Consider the following 20,389-nt stretch of genomic DNA (forward strand, 5'->3'; position numbering starts at 1 on the left):
GATCTTCACCGGCAACAATCCAGAGATGTTTGCCGCTTTCAAGAGTAGCATGGTCAAAGAATTTGAAATGACAGATATTGGCTAGATGGATCACTTCCTTGGCATAGAAGTCGTGTAAAGCGAGAAGAGAATCTTCATCTCCCAAAGCCACTATGCAAAAGAAGTACTGAAGAAGTTTGGGATGGACAAATGCAACCCTATGACAACTCCAGTTGAAACGGGATTGGAGTTGAGAAAGAATAAGCAAGGAGATGTTGACCCCACATATTTCAAGAGTCTGGTTCCAAGCTTGAGGTATTTGATGTGCACTAGACCAGATATACTATATGGAGTTGGACTTGTTAGCAGACAAATGGAGACTCCTGACCAGTTCCACCTGAATGTAGCGAAAAGGATACTCCGATATGTCAAGGGTACCATCACCGATGGTATGTTCTATTCATCAAGAGGTGAGTGCAAACTTATCGACTATTTAGATAGCGATTAAGGAAAAGATCTTGATGAAAGAAAAAGCACGATGGGATTCACATTTTTCATGGGAGATACAACGTTTACATGGTCTTCAAAGAAGCAACCCATCGTAACGTTTTCATCATGTGAAACTGAGTATGTTGCTGCCAGCTCAGCTGTTTGTCATGGTATATGGATTAGGAATGTACTGAAGTATCTGAGATTTCTTCCAGATAACCCCATATAAGTTTACATTGACAATCGATCAGCAATTGCACTTGCGAAAAATCCAGTTTACCATGAAAGAAGCAAACATATTAATACTCGATATCATTTTATCAGGGAGCATGTCAAGAATAAAGAAGTTGAGTAGATATCTTACAGAACGTATGATCAAATTGCTGACATTTTCATAAAACCACTCAGGTATGATATTTTTGCAAGACTGAAGACAATGCTCGGAATGACAAAGCTAGGAGAGTCAAGTTTAAGGGGGGATGTTGAAAACAGTAACCTTGACTGAGTTTGGAGATGGCCGGCAGCCCACCGCTGTTGACATTGGAGATTGGTAGGCAACCTACTCCACCTACCAACCTACCTCCGTTGAAGTTTAATTCCTATCATTGTTGATTATTTGTTTTCTATAATTGCTATAAATAGGTAAGTGTGTGTGCAATGTGGAAATGTGGTGTGTTGAGAGTGTAAAGCCAGTGAATTAGAGAGAGAGTTTTGTTTTTGAAGTTCTCTGTATTTTTCAGATTGAAATATATTCGTGTGCAATTGATTCTCACTGAGTTTCAGTCACAACCAGTGACTGAGCGATCCTCTCCACCCATCAATTTTGATGGTAACCCAGCTATTGTACCTTCCAGGGCAACACTTTTTCATCTTTGGGATGACTTGGAAATTTCCAAAGTATGGTTTACATTTAACCTTGTTTCTTTATTTTTGTTCTTTTCATTTATAAGGTGAGTTTGACTCTCCTTGTTTATTGTTCTAACTTTAAGTTGAGTATATTTTAACTTCTAAAAATTAATTTTTGAGTTGTGCCATACGTCACGGACCGGTGTCAACACGGGCCTATAACTTTAAGCATTTTCCTTAACTTATAGTTTTTGGACAAATTTTTAAAAGTTGTATATTTGAAACTTTTAAAAACAAAAAGTTAATTTTTTTTCTCAAATAAAATATTATATTTCATTTCATTGTTATCCTTAATTCTTTCAAATATTACAAAGCTATCAAGTATTAACTATTTTCCCTAAAAGTACATATTCATTTTAGTCATTTTAAATACTTTTAAACAGTGTTAAGGAGTATGGATTTCAAATCTTAAATTTGTATAAATTTCCATAAAATTTTTTGTCAGATCTGATTCAAATCCAATTCCTCTCCAAATGCTTAAAGTTAATTTTTTTTCTTTCTAATAATTATTTTTTGAGGACAAAATATTTGTTTTACAACAATATCAATAAACTCTTTTTCATAATTTAAAAAAAAAAAAAATTCTTTAGAAGTTGCACGCGAAGTCAAACTGAGCCTTAAATAATAATGATGCTTAACCCCAACCTAATTCCAATCACAAAATTATTTTCCCTAGTATAGAATTAAGAGACATACAAGTCTCATGTTCAATAATGGAGTTAAGGACATCTAATTCAATAATTCTAACACATGATTTTTTTTCAAAGATGTTAATCGTTAATCACCTAAACAAATTAACCCATTTTATTTTTTTTTTCTGTTCATGGTTTTAGATATCTATGACTTTCTATTTTTTAAAAACTTTTAAAAAATTTGGTTATGGGAGTGGTTTAAAATAATTATGAGTAATTATAGAAATAAATTTAACATAATTATAAGAGTATTTTAAAATAATTTTAGATAGTTAAAAGATATTTTAAAATAATCATTCATATTTATAAAGATAAATTTAATATTTTTGAAAATGACACCAGAAGTCCAATAGACAGAAGCAGAACATATAATACTTGTCTCGGTGTACAAAGACTTTCTCTATCTTAAAATATATGTATTGATGTTAACCTAATGAAATTTCACCACCCCATACATCCGTGATTAGAAACACTATTCCAACCTATTTCAAATCATAAAATTATTTTCCCAAGTATAAAGTTAAGAGATGTACACCTCTCGTGAATTGAATGTGACATTTTGTTTTTCTGTTTCATGGTTTTAGATCTTTTAATTTGTTTTGTTGTTTCTGCGGACCGCACGGACTAATGCTTCATTGTTTGCGTCGCTGTGAAAAGTTCCCTCTTGTTTTAAAAGCTACGCATATCAAGGATGGTATGTGGTGGCTGTCACTTCTAATAAGGCTCTGTTTGGGTCCCTTTGCTCGTGCCGCCCTCTATCATCCATTTAAATGTCCGATTGTGAGATCATTATGTAAAAGTAAAATGTTATAATACAAATGTCATATATTTCATCATGGTTTTATACTCAAGCGTCCGTTACATGAAAATTTTAACTCCGCAATTGATGGCAAAAAAATTTTCAAATAATTAAAAATGTTGAATCCTAAAAAAATTATAAAAGAAAAAGCTATTCAAGCTTATATATATATATATATATGCATGGTGCATGGTAACTTCTTTTGAGTTGATTTTGACTCTCTAACCAAAGCTTTGTTTGGACAAATAAAAAAAATATGAAAAGAAAAAAAATATTTTTGTTGTTACTTTTTCCACTTTTATCAAATCCTAGTAAAAGTAAAAGATTTGATATAATATAAGTTAAATTTATGAAATAAAAGAGTCATTACAGCAATATCAACAACAATGTTCATTATAATGTATTAAATTAGAATCTTGTATATTAATTTACTACATATATATGTGTGTGTGTTTGTGTTGCGACGTGCTCCTGCACAGGGCGGAAACACCAGAACAGGGTGTGTTGCCCCGGGGTATGCTAACTGGAAAAGTTAGATTTTTTAATATAATATTTTCGTGGAAAAAAAAGTGTACGAAGTCTCTACTAACCTTTGAGTTTGGTTAGAACACATGATTACTACCCCAATTAAGGATAGAATCGGTTTGCATTATCAGAGTCGGGTTTGGGAGTTCAGTTACACAAGCGGAAGATATTAATAGAATCGGTTTGCATTATCAGAGTCGGGTTTGGGAGTTCAGTTACACGAGCGGAAGATATTAACACCCCCTACACGTCCGTTCTTACGAACGATACCTAATTAATCGAAAACTATCCTAAAATAAATTTAATAAGTGTTAGAAAATTATTCCTTATCAAAAAGTGTAAAGAAATACACAAAATAAAATACTATATAAGTATTCCCTAGTGGAGATTTGTTGTTTTTTGTTCCACATTGGTAGAATAGTTCCACATTAGTATAAAAGGTTCTTTTGAATTTTTTATATTATTTGTCTCACATTAGAGAAAAGTATTTTTTTAGACTTGAGGTTGAAGTTGTATAAAGAGTTCAATCCTTTATTTGTAAAACACACCTCAAAATTGTACTTTATCAAGAAGAAGTAGATTGATCATCGGCGCCTGAGGACATAGTATTTCTATACCGAACCTCGTAAATTTTTTGTCTTATTTTTTTTACTGTTTTATTATTAGTTTCTGTATTGCTTTAATTTCTTATATATTCAATAGCAATAGTTGTAGTATTGATGTTTGGTATAAGTGGGGTGCCCGATACAACATTCTACTCATGGCTTTAAATGTTTTAATTTGTTTTATTGTTTTTATAGACCGCATGAAGATATATAGATAATTAAAACTAGCCATGTCTATGACTTTCTATTTTTTAATTTTTTTAAAAAATTATAAAGAAAATAATAAAAAAATAAATGGCATAAGGACATTTTGGGATAACTATAGATAGTTATAGGAGTGTTTTAAAATAATTATGAGTAGTTATAGTTATAAGAATATTTTGGGATAGCTGTAAATAGTTCGAAGATTATTTTAAAATAATCATTAATAATTAAATAAATAAATTTAATATTATTAAAATCTGATCCTAAATTGAATAGTCCCTTTATAATACTTGCCTTATTTCGAACTTTAAAACAATTGGAGACCAACTAAAGATATTATTTCGACGAAATTATTTTCTTAAGTATATAGTTAAGAGAAATATACATAGCGTGAATTGAATGGGACACTTAATTCAATAATTCAAACACAATGATTATTTTTGGAGATATTAATTATTAGTCACATAAAAAAATAACACATTTTGTTTTTTGTTTCATTGTTTTAGATATTTTAATTTGTTTGGTCATTTCTGCGGACCTAATTCATGCTTGTAATGCTTGCGTCGCTATACAAATTTTTGACGGAAAAGTACGGATTGATTTGAAGTTGACAGAAATTCATGGCCCCATGCAAAATCATTTATTGCCGAAGGACGGTGGCTGCCACTTCTAATAAGGCCCTGTTTGAGTGGGTCCCTTTGCACATGTCATTTATGTAAATATCCAATTGTAGGATCTTAGCTATATATTTTATTTTCTAAAATTAATTACGATGAGTGTAAAACTTGAAAAAAGTATTAAAAAAAGAAAAAAATAAAAATATATACAACAACAACAACAATAAAACCAAGTCTTAGTCCCATTAAATGGGATCGGTTATATGAATCATTTTCCGCCAATTTATGCAATCATGAACTTTTTTTTTTTTATAAATTCAAAAATATTAAATCCTTACTCACTATTTCCTCCCAAGTTATTTTAGGTTTACCCCTACCCCTTCTATTGCCCCCCCAGTAACTAAGTTACTCTTCCTCACAGGTACACTATAAGGCCTACGTTGCAAGTGTTCATACCATCTGAGTCGTCCATCCCTTATCTTATCTTCTATAAAAGTTACACCTAACTTACCACGAATATGTTCATTCTTTAAGTTATCTTTCAATGTTATACCACTCATCCATCTAAGCATCCTCATCTCGGAAACTTTTACTTTTTGGATATTATATTTCTTCATCGTCCAACATTCTGATCCATATAACATAGCTGGTCTTACAGTTGTCCTATAAAACTTCCCTTTCAATTTTAAGGGTATTCTACGATCACATAGAACACTTGAAGCACTTCTCCATTTTACCCAACCTACTTTAACTCTATGCATTACATTATCTTTAATTTCTCCTTCAGCTTGCATAATAGATTCAAGGTATCAAAATCTACAAGTGCTATTTATTTCTTCATCATCAAGTTTAACTTTGTCTCCAATATTCCTCCTATCATTACTAAAATTACATGTCATATATTCTGTTTTATTTCCACTTATCTTAAAGCCTCTAGATTCCAAAACTTCTCTCCATAATTCTAGCTCAGCCTCTACTCCATCCCTAGTTTCGTCAATTAATACAATATCATCTGCAAACAACATACACCATGGAACCTCCTTTTGAATACTCTTAGTCAATTGGTCCATCACTAAAGCAAAAAGATAAGGACTCAAAGCCGATCCTTGATGTACACCTATGGTAATTGGAAATTCTCTAGTTTCTCCATCTATAGTCTTTGCACTAGTCATTACTCCATCGTACATATCTTTAATGACATTGGTATACCTACAACATACACTTTTTTTTCTAAAACTCACCATAGAACTTCCTAGGTATCCTATCATATGCTTTCTCAAGGTCAATAAATATCATATGCAAATCCCTCTTCTTTTCCCTAAACTTTTCCATTAATCTTCTTAAAAGATAAATAGCTTCTGTGGTAGATCTCCCAGGCATAAAATCAAATTGATTTTCTGAGATCTTCATTTCTAACCTTAATCTTTGTTTAAATACTCTTTCCCATAGTTTCATCGTATGACTCATAAGTTTAATTCCACGATAGTTATTATAATTTTGAATATCTCCTTTATTTTTGTATATAGGTATTAAAGTGCTTTTCCTCCATTTATCTGACATTTTTTTAGTTTTTACAATTGTATTAAATAAATTAGTTAACCATATAATTCCGTTATCACCCAAGCATTTCCAAACTTCAATTGGGATGTTATCTGGTCCCATAACTTTCCCATTTTTCATCTTTTTTAGTGCAAACTTAACTTCGTTAACTCTAATTTTGCGAATAAATCTTATATTTTTAGTCTTTTCCTCATTTGACAATTCTAAATTTAAGCCTTCTATTTGGTTTTCGTTAAACAACTTACTAAAGTAACTTCGCCATCTTTCTTTAATATCTTCGTCCTTAACAAAGACAATATCATCCTCACTTTTTATGCATTTTACATTTCCTAACTCCTTATTCTTCCTTTCTCTAACTCTAGCAAGTTTAAATATATCTTTTTCCCCTTCTTTTGTACCTAATTTATCATACAAACTATTAAATGATCTATATTTAGCTTCACTAACGGCCTTTTTTGCATCTTTTCTTGCCTCCTTATATTTTTTAAAGTTATCTCTGTTTCTACATTTTTGCCACGTTTTATACCAAATTCTTTTTGTCTTTATGATTTTTTGTACATCTTTATCCCACCACCAACTTTCTTTGCTATTTGAGAATCTTCCCCTTAATTCGCCTAAAATCTCTTTTGCTATCTTTTTAATAGAGTTAGCTAATCTATTCCAAAGAGTATTTGAATCTATCTCATCCTCTAAGGTCCAATCCCCATCTTTGATCATTTTATCTTTAAATTTTATTATATTTTCTCCTTTTAGGTTCCACCATCTAGTTCACCTACACTGGTTTATTTTATCCTTTTTCTTCCATTTTTTAATGCATATATCTAATACTAAGACTCTATGTTGCGTGGTTAGACTTTCCCCTGGAATAACTTTACAATCCTTGCATGATAAACGATCTACCCTCCTAGTTAAAAAAAAAATCTATTTGACTTCTATTTTGTCCACTTTTAAAGGTTATTAAGTGTTCTTCTCTCTTCTTAAAGCAAGTATTCATTATACTAAAATCATATAACATAGCAAAGTCTAGGATCATCTCCCTAGACTCATTTTTGTCTCCATATCCATATCCTCTATGTATCCTCTCATCATTTTTATTATCTCTTCCAACGTGTCCATTCAGATCTCCTCCTATAAATATTTTCTCAGTCCCTGGTATGCCTTGTATAATACTATCCATATCTTTCCAAAATTGTCTCTTAAGATTTTCTAACTAAGCCAACTTGAGGAGCATAAGCACTAAGGATATTTATTATCTTTTGTCCTAATACCATTTTGATTTTTATAATTCTATCCCTTACTCTAGTTACATCCACAAAGCCATCTTTTAAGTTTTTGTCTATAATAATGCCTACTTCATTCTTATGTTTTTCTTTTCCAGTGTACCAAAGTTTAAATCCTGATTTATTGATTTCTCTAGCTTTCTTCCCCACCCACTTAGTTTCTTGAAGGCAAATTATATTAATTCTTTTTCTAATCATTGTATCTACAATTTCCATGCTTTTACCCGTAAGTGTCCCTATATTCCAAGTTGCTAATCTAATCCTAGTTTCCTGAACTAACGTCTTTACCTGCCCACGTCCAGAATGATACAGGAACCCTCGCATATTTGACACCGTACCCGAGTGCAGACACGGCGCGTCGCTTCGGGGCGACTATCTAGCCCACCTTCGCCCACTTTTCGCTACACCTGGGTGGTTCAAGTGCAACGCATCGCTCGTAGGGGACAACCTAGTAAATATTCGGTAAGGATTCATATCATAGTGATCTGACAAATTTTACGCTGGCTGTCAACTACCTAACGCAACCCTCCTCCTTAACCCGGGCTTGAGACTAGCTGTGTGTGAAAAAATTAGGACATTAAGTGCATCACAGGCGAAGTTAAAAAAATAAAAATATATAAATTTTTAAAATCATATTTGATATGAAAAAAATGTAGAAGAAAAGAAAATTTCCTCTCATGTTTCTTTCCTTTCCTTTTGTTTTTTTTTTTCCTCAAGCAAAATTTTTATCCAAACTCGCCGTTAATGATGTATGCATGCCTTTGATTTTTATTTTTCAAGTAATTAATAAAATGTCATATAGTCCAACCTTTGATATATATATTTTTTTATTTCTTGATTTCTCTCATAACCATGCAAATATTAAAAAAAAGTAAATTATTTAATATTTTTATTTATTTTCCTAATATTTTCTGAGTTCCAACGGCTTGGAACCTAAAAGAAATGAGACCAATTTATGACATGTTTCAAATGAATAAGTGGAACCAACAATCTTAGTTTGTTTTTACGAGATTTGAGATCAAGAATTTAGTTATGCGACGGGAAGGTACTAGCATCCTTTATACTTCCGTTCTAAAAATGGTACCTAATTAACAATAATTATCTCTAATTTGAATCTAATGGTTTTTAATTAACTTCAGTTTCTTTGTAGTCACCATGTTCCTGTCTACTCGATTCCTGTGGACTAATCTGATGGCTGTCATCTTCACAACTGGTGTAAAAATGCCGTTGTAGTCAATCCCTTCCTTCTGCTAAAAGATTTTGACTACCAACTGAGGCTTGTACCTTCTAGAGCCGTCATGCTCCTCTTTGATTCTGTACACCCACTTGTTGTGAAGGCCTTTGGGCAACTTCCACATTCTATTGGAGGTGAGGGACTTCCTCTCATCCTTCATTGCAAGCTCCCACTTGCTCGTATCTGCCACCTGACATGCTTCATCATAGCATTCAGGCTCTCCTCCCATCAGTAGGAAGTAAGTAATCAATATACCTTCTGTTTGGTATATGAGACCGAGTAGATCTCCTAAGCTCCGGAACTGGAGTAGGATACGGTGGTGCGACAATCTACTCCACTGGTTCCTCCACCTAAGGATTCTTGGTATTCTGCTGATGTGTCCCAACACATTCTGAGTGGACCAGTTCTAGTCCCTTCTTCTTTCGGGCATGAGTGTTTATCTGGAAACTAACCCTCTTCTGTTTCCTGACTATACAATCCTCACACATGTCAACCTACACTGACTGTAGACCACTCAATTTTTCCTTTGAGTGCATCACCCTAAGTCTCTTCTCACTCATGTGACCAAGTCGTTGGTGCCAGATGTTGCTATCGTCATTTCCTGCAGCAACTGAAATAGACATGGAGGCATTGGAGGTTAGAAAAAGTGTTCCGCTTTTCTTACCTCGGGTAATCGTCAGTACACCTTCTGAAACTTTTCATTCATCGTCAATGAATTTCGTCGTGTATCCCTCATCTGCCAGCTGACCAACTGAGATCAAATTCTTTCTCAGGTCTGGAATATACCTGACATCCTTCAGCTTCCATACTGACACGTTTATATTGATCTTCACAACTCCCTTGCCGGTTACATCGCAAGGTTGATCGTTGCCAAGGCACACCTTACCAAAATTACCTGGTGTGTACTCCTCTAGGCAATCTCTGCAGCATGTGGCATGAAATGAGGCTCCGGAGTCTAAGACCCAAGACTCCGCTTGCTTTCCCAAGAGCAGATCAACATTTCATCATTCTCGGAAGCAATATTTGCTTCAATCTTTGCCCTCATCTCGAATTCTTTCTTCTGACTCCTGCATTGGTTCCTGTAATGACCAGTCTTTCCACAGTTCCAGCACTCAATAACTTTAGTGCTCTGGGAACCTGTGTCCTGACCTCTGGGATTTCTGGATTTAGACCGCCTGGGTCTAGATCTGTCGCGGTTGTTTGATCGTCCATGCCTGTTTCCTCTGCCTTGACTCTCCATATTCAAGGTTGAAGTCAAATTGGAGCTATGGTTCGGCTGCATTCTTATTTCCTCCGTCAAAATCATGCTAACGACCTCATCGTATACAAGCTTCAATTTTCCTGCGGAACTACTGATGGCAGTGATGACACCATTCCAATTTTCAGGCAACTGACTGAGAATCAGTAGAGTCCGAATCTCATTATCAAACATTATCCCGACTGAGGCAAGTTGATCAGATAACTCATTGAAGTTATTCAGATGCCTGCTGAAACTCTCACCTGCAGACATGTTCATCGTAAATAGTTTTTTCATGAGATGTACCTTGTTTGCGACTGAAGGCTGCTCGTAGATATTTGAGAGCACATCCATCAGAGACTTGGTGGATGTTATATGCTTGATATTGAACGCTACAGATTTCGACAACGTCATTCTGATGGCTCCGAGGGCTTTTCGATCAAACAACTCCCACTCGTCCTCGTTCACTGATGTTGGCTTACCCTTCAATGGTAAGTGCAATTCCTTCCCAAACAAATAATCCTCTATCTATATCTTCCAAAAATCGAAATTGTTTCCGTTGAACATTTCAATTTTTGAGCCCTTTTCATTCAACATCTCGATTCACTGATCTAAAGATGGAATTAGCTCAAATGGATAGTGTGGTTGGATCTGGAACACTCAAAAACCCTATAAATGGTTTAAGTCGGTTGAAAAACAGACCCAAAATGACTCCAAAAAGGTCATTCAAAGTTTGGTCAAACCTGGTCAAGCTTGCTGACGTGGCACTGCTGACGTGGCAGAGGTGGAACCTACTGATGAAGTGGTAGGGGTGGGGCCCACCTAATGATGTAGCACTGACGTGGCAGGGTGAGGCCCACTGATAACATGGCTGATGACGTGGTGCCTCTAATTGACGTGGCCTTCGCTGACGTGGCACTGCTAGCGTGGCAGCTGATGCAGCAGCGCTGACACGGTCGTTTATGAGCGGCAGGTCGGATCCGGTGCAAGGATCGGATCTCGGGTTCACTCGAGTTTGAGTCTCTTGCCGATTCAGGTCGAGTGGTGGACCGGGTTAGGTCGAGACGGATCGGGCAAAGAAGACGCCTGCACCACGTGCAGCGTGTGAGGGGCTGTTCGCCACTGCGTGGAAAGGCGTCTTTCTTCGGCAAGGTGCGTGGGGGCGCGTGCGGCTTCTATAGAATTTCGTTTAAGCTCCGGATTGCACCCTTCTCTTCGTCTCGGCCAGCTGAGTGCTATGGTGGCCTCAAAACACAATTTCGATCTACTAAATAGAGCTCTGAATTTCAGGATCACTTCTATCTGGCTTTTCTACTCCAACTGGGCTCTGATACCACTTGTTACGAACCTATGAGCATCCAGATCAAAGTGACACCAAGATTTTAACGTGGTTCGGTCAATAACGACCTGCGTCCACGGAGCACACACCAAGTATTCACTAATTCGCCGGAAAATATTACAATTTTTTTTTTCTCTCTCTCTCTCTTTTCCTCCCTTCTTCCTCTCAGCTCTCTCTGAGCTTCTCACGCTCTCTTTGCACTGTTCTGTGCTGTTCTTCAGTACAATACATCTTCCACAGCCCTCCTTTTATAGGGCTTGGAATAAATTACAATTAAGATAAAAAATTAATCAAGAATGAGAGTTACAATGGGAAGGATAATGAAGAGATAAATTGCACTTAATTTCAACGCATTTTTCCAACTCATCTCCATGAATGATACGCGTTTCCAACTCAGCTCCTGACTGTCTTTTGGCTCCATCTCTAACACTACAAATTACATATTCATCCATCCTTTTCCTACTTTAGTACTGTTAAGTTCTGCATTGCCATTTTCTATATATATTTAACTTCTGACACTACTCTTCCTTTGTAGGATGAATTTCTCATTGAATACCCCAAAAATTTGAACCAAGCCAAGCAAGTTCTTTGGAAAATGGGAGAAGATCCATTGCAAGGGTTGATGATGGTTGATGCCATCCAACACCCAGGCATTGGCTACCACTTCCGAGACGAGTTTGAAGCTCTTCTAAGGAACCAGTACGCCAAATTACACATTGATCGTGATGATCTTACTCATAATCTTTACAAGATTGCACTTCGCTTTCGACTGTTAAGACAACAAGGTTATTTTGTCCTTGCAGGTGGGTATCCCGATCGATTTTTCTTTCATATTTTCCTCACGCCGAGATTGAAAGAAAAGAAATTTTTTCTCCATAATTAATTAAATAGTACCGTCACGTTGTGTTGGACTCCATAAATTTCAAGCTTTAAATTTGGATTTAAATAGATTTATACATAATTTAATATAATTTTGTATTACATTTTTTCAAATCCATACAAAAATAGATTCAAGGTCAGTTTCAAACATAGTGTCAATATAATTATAGCAATTTACTAATCAATTGTCAATTTGGTTTAGACATATTTAACAAGTTCAATGATGAGGAAGGAAAGTTCGACAAGAAAAGACTAAGCAAAGGCGTTAGAGGATTGATGGCATTATATGAAGCTTCACAACTAAGTATGGAAGGAGAAGACATACTTAATGAGGCCATGGAGTACTCTACTAGCGGGCTCCTTAATGCACAGGCCACACATCTTGATCATCATCAAGCTACAATTGTTGCTAACACATTGGAGAATCCCTATCACAAGAGCTTGGCTAGGTTCATGTCCGAAAAGCTTCCTAGGTAATTTCCAAGGCACTAGTACTGGATGGATGAATGTCCTATGCGAATTAACCAAGTTGGATTCCTATATCGCTCAATCTGTGCACCGAAGTGAAATGCTTCAAATATCCAAAGTTTGCATGACAATAATAAATATTTTTCATGAAGATTATGTCACAATCAAGAAAAAAAAAATCCAAGCTAGCTAGTTGCACACTTGCATGGTTGAGTCACATCCATCATTTATATGGCCAAACGTTTTCTAGAACACAACACTAGAGCATAAAAAACGGTCCCAACTCCCATATATAATTTGAAATATGGCCTCTACCAATCATCATAAAATGTTATATTGATGGTTGGACCCATATCATAGGAACCTACACTAATCTTTATCTCTCGCTTTTATGAATTCAAATACTAATCCGACATCTTTTAATTAATGTATTTTAAATCTTACATAGGGATGGACAAGCAGCTCCTTAAAAATTTTTCTCACATTACATCTTTTTTTTTCTCTTGACAATGAGAGTGATATAGTCCCTTACATATATACATTTTTGTGACAATGCTTAGATGGTGGAGGGATATGGGTTTAGCCAAAGAGTTGGAAGTTTGCTAGAGATCAACCACTGAAGTGGTACAGGTGGCCCATGGCAGTTCTAGCGGACCCAAGCTTATCAGAGTAGAGGGTTGATCTCACAAAGCCCATCTCTCTCATCTACATTATAGATGACATTTACGATGTTATTGGGACGCTTGATGAACTCACTCTCTTCACTCAAGCTGTCAATAGGTACAGAATATATTTTCTTTATTTCCTCATGATGCTCATACATATTGTATAGACATATATATATACCAACGCTAATTTGTTACATTGGTATATGAAATATTACTGGTTGTAGGTGGGAATTTGCTACAGCGGAACAACTGCCAGTCTACATGAAGAAATGTTTTGCGACTCTTGATGAAATCACTAGTGAAATCAGCCATAAGGTCTACATTAAGCATGGGTGGAACCCCGTCAATCCTTTAAGAAAAACGGTATATATTTACATATTTATAAACATTCAATGTAGCTCTATGGCCATTTAATGTAGCTCTTACAAATATTGGAGACTTTCAACATGAAAAATGTTTTTATACAGCGTAAATTAATGTATGTACGAATACTAGCTATATTTAACTAGGTTTTAATGAGAACTTAATGGTTGCAGTGGGCGAGTTTGTGTAATGCGTTTCTGGTAGAAGCACATTGGTTTGCTTTCAGGAGTTTGCCAAAAGCAGAGGAGTACTTGAAGAATGGGGCAGTGAGCTCAGGAGTGCATATTATGCTGGTTCACGGTTTCTTTGTACTGGGTGAAGGCATAACAAAAGACGCGGTAGATTGCCTTGATGGTACTCCACCCATCGTATCTTCCACAGCAACGCTTCTTCATCTTTGGGATGACTTGGGAAGTGCCAAAGTATGGTTGATTTGCATTTAGCCTTAATTGTTTTCTTTAAGAAAGGGAGAGGAATAACCTAAAGTAAAAAGGGGGAAAATCTATTTTCAATCATTATATTTTTTATCTTTATCAAACACTACTAAAAGTAAAAGTTAGATATTAAAAATTATGAAGAATAAAAAGTTAATGATGGTTTAAATCAAAATTCAATCTTTATATTAATTTACTATTTAAATTGTTTTCACTTGACTTACCAATAATTTACCACTCAGGATGAGAATCAAGACGGTTATGATGGGTCTTACATAGAGTACTACATGATGGAATACCCCGAAGCATAAGTTGAGAGTGCAAAAGAGCATGTAATTTACATGATTTCAGAAATGTGGAAGCGTCTGAACCAAGAATGTCTCTCCCCACATCCATTTTCGACTTCCTTTGTTCAAGCTTCTCTAAATCTCACAAGAATGGTCCCTTTAATGTATAGTTATGACAATAACCAATGCCTTCCCTGTCTTGAGGAGCATATGAAATCTATACTTATATGAAATTATTTTCTAAATCATATATGTTTATTTATGTGTGTGTGTGTGTATTAGGGGTGGCAAAATGGGCGGGTGGGCCGGGTCTAGGCGGGTCACCAACGGGCCGGGTCATAAACGGGCTGGGTTATAAAAGGGTTGATGTTAAATGGGTCACACACATGCCAATCCTAAACCGCCCGTCTAATAAACGGGCAGGTATCACCCGTTTAAAAAATATAATTTATTTATTTTAATATTTTTCAAAAAAATCCATATAAAATGACTTTTAAAAATAAAATAAAATAATGCTTATATTTATTAATGCAGGACTGTGGAAGTTGGAGGTGTGGACTCAAGACTGTGGAAGCTGGAGGTGGGAACTGTGGAGGCTGGAGGTGTGGCTTTCGGGACCATGAGGGGATCGTTTGCAGCACCGGAACCGCAGCACGTAGCAGGGCACGAAAGGAGAGCCAGAGAGGAGAGGGTTGAGAGAGTGAGAGCTAAGAGGAGAGCCGAAGAGGAGAAGATTGAGAGAGTGAGAGCTGAGAGGAGAGTCGTGGGTTGCAGCGTAGCAGCGCACCAGAGATCCAGAAGCTAGACCCCTATACAAAAACCCTAAAAAAAATGACCACGTTGTAGCAGCTGAATCCTACGAAAAAAGTGGCCATGTTGCCTTCTTCTCTAGGAATCAGATTGCCATTAAGAACATCAGAAAGAACTCCAGAACACATAGAAATAGAGCTCAAATTGGAAGCACCCTGTTTCTCCCTCTAACCAAAAGCCCTAGAAAAACCCAGATGAAATCCCCAGGAAACAGACGCACAAAACCCAAAAATCCAATGTTTTAGGAGATGAGTTTTGCTCCAATGGAATAAAAAAGAAATTATCTCAGAAAGAAAAGTTACCCAATAAGGGCATCAAGGACGCGAAGTGGAGACAGAGAATCCAGCAGTAGGAGCAGATATGAAAGAGGAAGGGTTTGTTTATGGTGCGTGGCGAGGCAGTCACGGGGAGCAGAAGATAAAAGGGAAAGATCCGTCGAAAGCTCTCCACAGAAATAGTAGTGACCCTCTCTGCCTCTCACTCCTCTACGCTCTCTCTGGAACGGGGTAAGAAACTGAACAAGCATGACTGTGCAAGTGAATGACAGTAGAACGGAGGATGAAACAAGGCTGGTTTCAACAGTTCAGGCTGTGGACCACTGTGGAATTGCCGAGAGTCTTCTATCTGAAGAGTAAAGAGAGGCTGAACTGAAAATAAATATATATAAAGGATCCCAATTAACGGGTCACCCGCTGCCCGAACCCGGTTGAACTCGTTTATAAACGGGTCAATCTGTGACCCACCCAATTATTAAACGGGCTAACTTCTTTAAAACCCAAACCCATTTTAAACGGGCGGGTCCGAAGTCATGACCCATTTTTCCAGGCCTAGTGTGTATGTTTGTGTGTCTCTATGCATTAATAAAATGATATTAAAATATTGTTAATATATTTCCATTGATCAATAAGAAGACTATAAATAAAATAAATAAAAAAAGTGTATATATAGTTCTTCTTGAGATTAGAATGACTTGAGGCTTCGAACGTGAAAATATTTTTATGGCTTCGAACGTGAAAATATTTTTATAGTACAACTGTATGTATGAGTACTAGGTAGCTAGCTAAAATATTTTGATAGTAACCCAGCTATTGTACCTTCCACGGCAACACTTTTTCATCTTTGGGATGACTTGGAAATTGCCAAAGTATGGTTTACATTTAACCTTGTTTCTTTATTTTTGTTCTTTTCATTTATAAGGTGAGTTGACTCTCCTTGTTTATCATTCCAACTTTAAGTTAAGTATATTTTAACTTCTAAAAATTAATTACCCATACGTCACGGACCTATAACTTTAAGCATTTTCCTTAACTTATAGTTTTTGGACAAATTTTTAAAAGTCGTATATTTGAAACTTTTAACTCTATTCCCTAAAAGTACATATTCATTTTAGTCATTTTAAATACTTTTAAGCAGTATTTGGAAGTATGAATTTCAAATCTTAAATTTGGATAAATTTAAATAAATTTTTTTGTCACATCTTATTCAAATCCAAATCCTCTCCAAATGCTTAAAGTTATTTTTTTTTCTTTCTAATAATTATTTTTTCAGAGGACAAAATATTTTTTTTACAACAATATCAATAAACTCTTTTTCATAATTTTTTTTTTTTAAAAAAAATTCTTTAGAAGTTGCAAGGGAAGTCAAACTGAGCCTTAAATAATAATGATACTTAACCCCAACCTAATTCCAATCACAAAATTATTTTCCCAAGTATAGAATTAAGAGACATACAAGTCTCATGTTCAATAGTGGAGTTAAGGACATCTAATTCAATAATTCTAACACATGATTTTTTCAAAGATATTAATCATTAATCACCTAAACAAATTAACCCATTTTGTTTTTTCTGTTCATGGTTTTAGATATCTACGACTTTCTATTTTTTAAAACCTTTAAAAAATTTAGTTATGGGAGCGTTTTAAAATAATTATGAGTAATTATAGAAATAAATTTAACATAATTATAAGAGTATTTTTAAATAACTTTAGATAATTAAAACATATTTTAAAATAATCATTCAAATTTATAAAAATAAATTTAATATTTTTGAAAATGACACTAGAAGCCCAATAGATAGAAACAGCAGAACATATAATACTTGTCTCAGCGTACAAGGACTCTCGCTGTCTTAAAATATATGTATCAACATTAACCTAATGAAATTTCACCGCTCCATACATCCGTGGTTGGAAACACTATTCCAACCCATTTCAAATCATAAAATTATTTTCCCAAGTATAAATTTAAGAGATGTACGCCTCTCGTGAATTGAATTTGACATTTCGTTTTTTCGTTTCATCGTTTTAGATATTTTAATTTGTTTTGTCGTTTTTGCGGACTGCATAGACTAATGCTTCAATGTTTGTGTCGCTGTGAAAAGGTCCCTTTTTGTTTTGAAAGCTACGCGCATTGATGTTAACTTGGTCGATGGTGCGTGGTGGTTGTCACTTCTAATAAGGCCCTGTTTGGGTCCCTTTGCACGTGCTGTCCTCTATCATCCATTTAAATGTCCGATTGTGAGATCATTATGTAAAGTAAAACGTTATAATACAAATGTCATATATTTCATCATGGTTTTATACTCAAACGTCCGTTGCATGAAAATTTTAACTTCGCAATCTCAAATCTTTAATTGATGGCAAAAAAATTTTCAAATAATTAAAAATGTTGAATCCTAAAAAACATTATGAAAGAAAAAGCTATTCAAGCTTGAATATTTATATGTATGGTGTATGGTAACTTTTTTTGAGTTGATTTTGAATCTCTAACCAAAGCTTTGTTTGGACAAATCGAAAAAATAAGGAAACAATATGAAAAGAAAAAAATTATTTTTGTTGTTACTTTTTTCCCTTTTATCAAATCCTAGTAAATGTAAAAGATTTGATCTAATATAAGTTAACTTTATGAAATAAAATATTCATTACAGCCATAACAACAACAATGTTCATTATAATGTATTAAATTAGAATCTTTTATATTAATTTACTACATATATATATTTATTTATTTGTGTGTGTGTGTGTGTATGTCGCGTCGTGCTCCTGCTCAGGCGAAAACACCAGAACGAGGTGTGTTGCCCCGAGATACGCGAACTGGAAAAGGTGGATTTTTTAATATAATATTTTCGTAGAAAACAAAGTGTATGAAGTCGTCACTAACCTTTTAGTTTAGTTAGAACACATGATTACTATCTAATTAAGGGTAAAATCGGTTTACATTACCAGAGTTGGGTTCGGGAGTTTAGTTACCCAAGGGAAAAGTATTAGCACCCCCTACATGTCTGTTCTTACTAATGGTACCTAATTAATCGAAAACTATCCTAAAATAAATTTAATAAGCCTTGGAAAATTACTCCTTATCAAAAAGTGTACAGAAATGCACAAAATAAAATACTATATAAGTATTCCCTCAAAATCAGGGCATATCATACTCCGAAAAGCTCAATGCCTCCCGTTGCAATCATCGAGAAGGGAAAATTGAGAAAGGACGGTACAAAATATGCTCCAAGGGTTTTAAAATCGTGTAAGAATTTTCTAAGTATGAAAAATAATATTCTAGGAGGTTTGGGAACTTGCTGGGGATGAAAAGTTTGTAAAATGATTTTCAAGTTTTAAAATATTTTTCCTGATTTTTCCTCTATTTGTCTAGATTTTTCAAATTTTTTTGAATTTTTGAATTAAATAACAAAAATTTAATTGAGCAAAAACAAAAAAGATCGAGTCAAAATATTTTTTGAATTTTCATATGAAATTTCTGAATTTTTTAGCATTTTTTTGATTTTAATGAATTTTTGTGAATTTTTCAAGTGCAAAATATTTTTTAGCTTCAAACTATTTTTGTGAACTTTTTTCTAAAATTTTTAAAGTGCATAAACAAATTTTTAATTTTCAAAATCATTTTTGAGAATTTTTGTAAATTTTTTGAATTTTTATTGTATTTCCTCTGATTTTTCAAATGCAAAACATTTAAAACTTCAAAACACCTTTTGTGCATTTTTATGAATTTTTTTGAGTTTTTGTGAATTTTCAATTTGATTAAAAATAGTTAAATAGGAACTGGTCCACAGTCAGTTCAAATGACCTAAACCGATTCAGAGGAAAACCAGTTTAAAAAAGGGGGTCAACCTTTTTAAGGTCTGGTCAAGACCAAACACGTGTCACCCCACGAGTGGGTGAGAGTGGATGGGGAGGATCGTTGATGTGGCTTCATTCGTGTTGTTTAAAACAAACACACAATGAACGGCTCAGATTTGGCTGTGTACAACCTTTGATCATGGGGTGGTGAGAGACTCCATGTGGCAAGATCCGCACGACCCAAAACTTGAGATTACTTAAACCAAAAATTTTGGGTTTCCCCTCATTTCTCACTCTCTCCTCTCCCAAGCGTGCTCTCTCTTCTTTGTTCCACTTCTTCGTTCCATTTATCTCCTTCTTCACAAACGCTAACTAGAGGAGGAGGGTCTCGCCCTCAAGGTTTTCATTTCGTAATCTGATTCGTCTAATGATAGAGGAAGACCAGCTTGGGACCAATCTTCTTCCTCTCCTTCGTCTCCGTACCCGAGACCGTCGTCGTCCACAATGAATCTGCGAACCTCCTCTCTACACTTAGCAACGAGTGCATCATACTCGGCATCACCGATGGTGTCGTATATCGAATCTTCCATCTTTACTTGAAACCCACCTTCAAAATGGTGATTACCTTGGTGGAGATTCTTTAGGCGCTCGAGGGCTTCTACATGATCCATTGCTCCTCCGCCTCTCAGCGACTATGAGCTGCTTGTCCTCCATTCTCCGTCTAGGTCTCTCTCTATCTCATACATTCTTTTTTGTCAGAGACTCAACGACTCGATGAATCCTTGAATCTCAAACCCTCTGAACATTCCCTGTTCACAGTAAGACGAATCTGAAAGCCCCAACTAGCTTCCTCTCAGATCTCTGAGGTTCAAGATGAGGAAGCAACCTGAGTACCTGAAAAGGCTTCGGGAAAGGAGTACCATTGGGTGCCAGATCAATAT

At 35.2% G+C, this 20,389-nt stretch overlaps 1 pseudogene; it reads left to right on the top strand.

The window, feature by feature from the left end:
- The first annotated feature begins 981 nt into the window (after window positions 1-981).
- On the top strand, window positions 982-14,796 carry LOC131153685 ((3S,6E)-nerolidol synthase 1-like; annotated as a pseudogene).
- Window positions 14,797-20,389: the final 5,593 nt, after the last annotated feature.

The sequence above is a fragment of the Malania oleifera genome, chromosome 4, assembly GCF_029873635.1.
Source record: "Malania oleifera isolate guangnan ecotype guangnan chromosome 4, ASM2987363v1, whole genome shotgun sequence".
In the NCBI taxonomy this organism is placed as follows: domain Eukaryota; kingdom Viridiplantae; phylum Streptophyta; class Magnoliopsida; order Santalales; family Ximeniaceae; genus Malania; species Malania oleifera.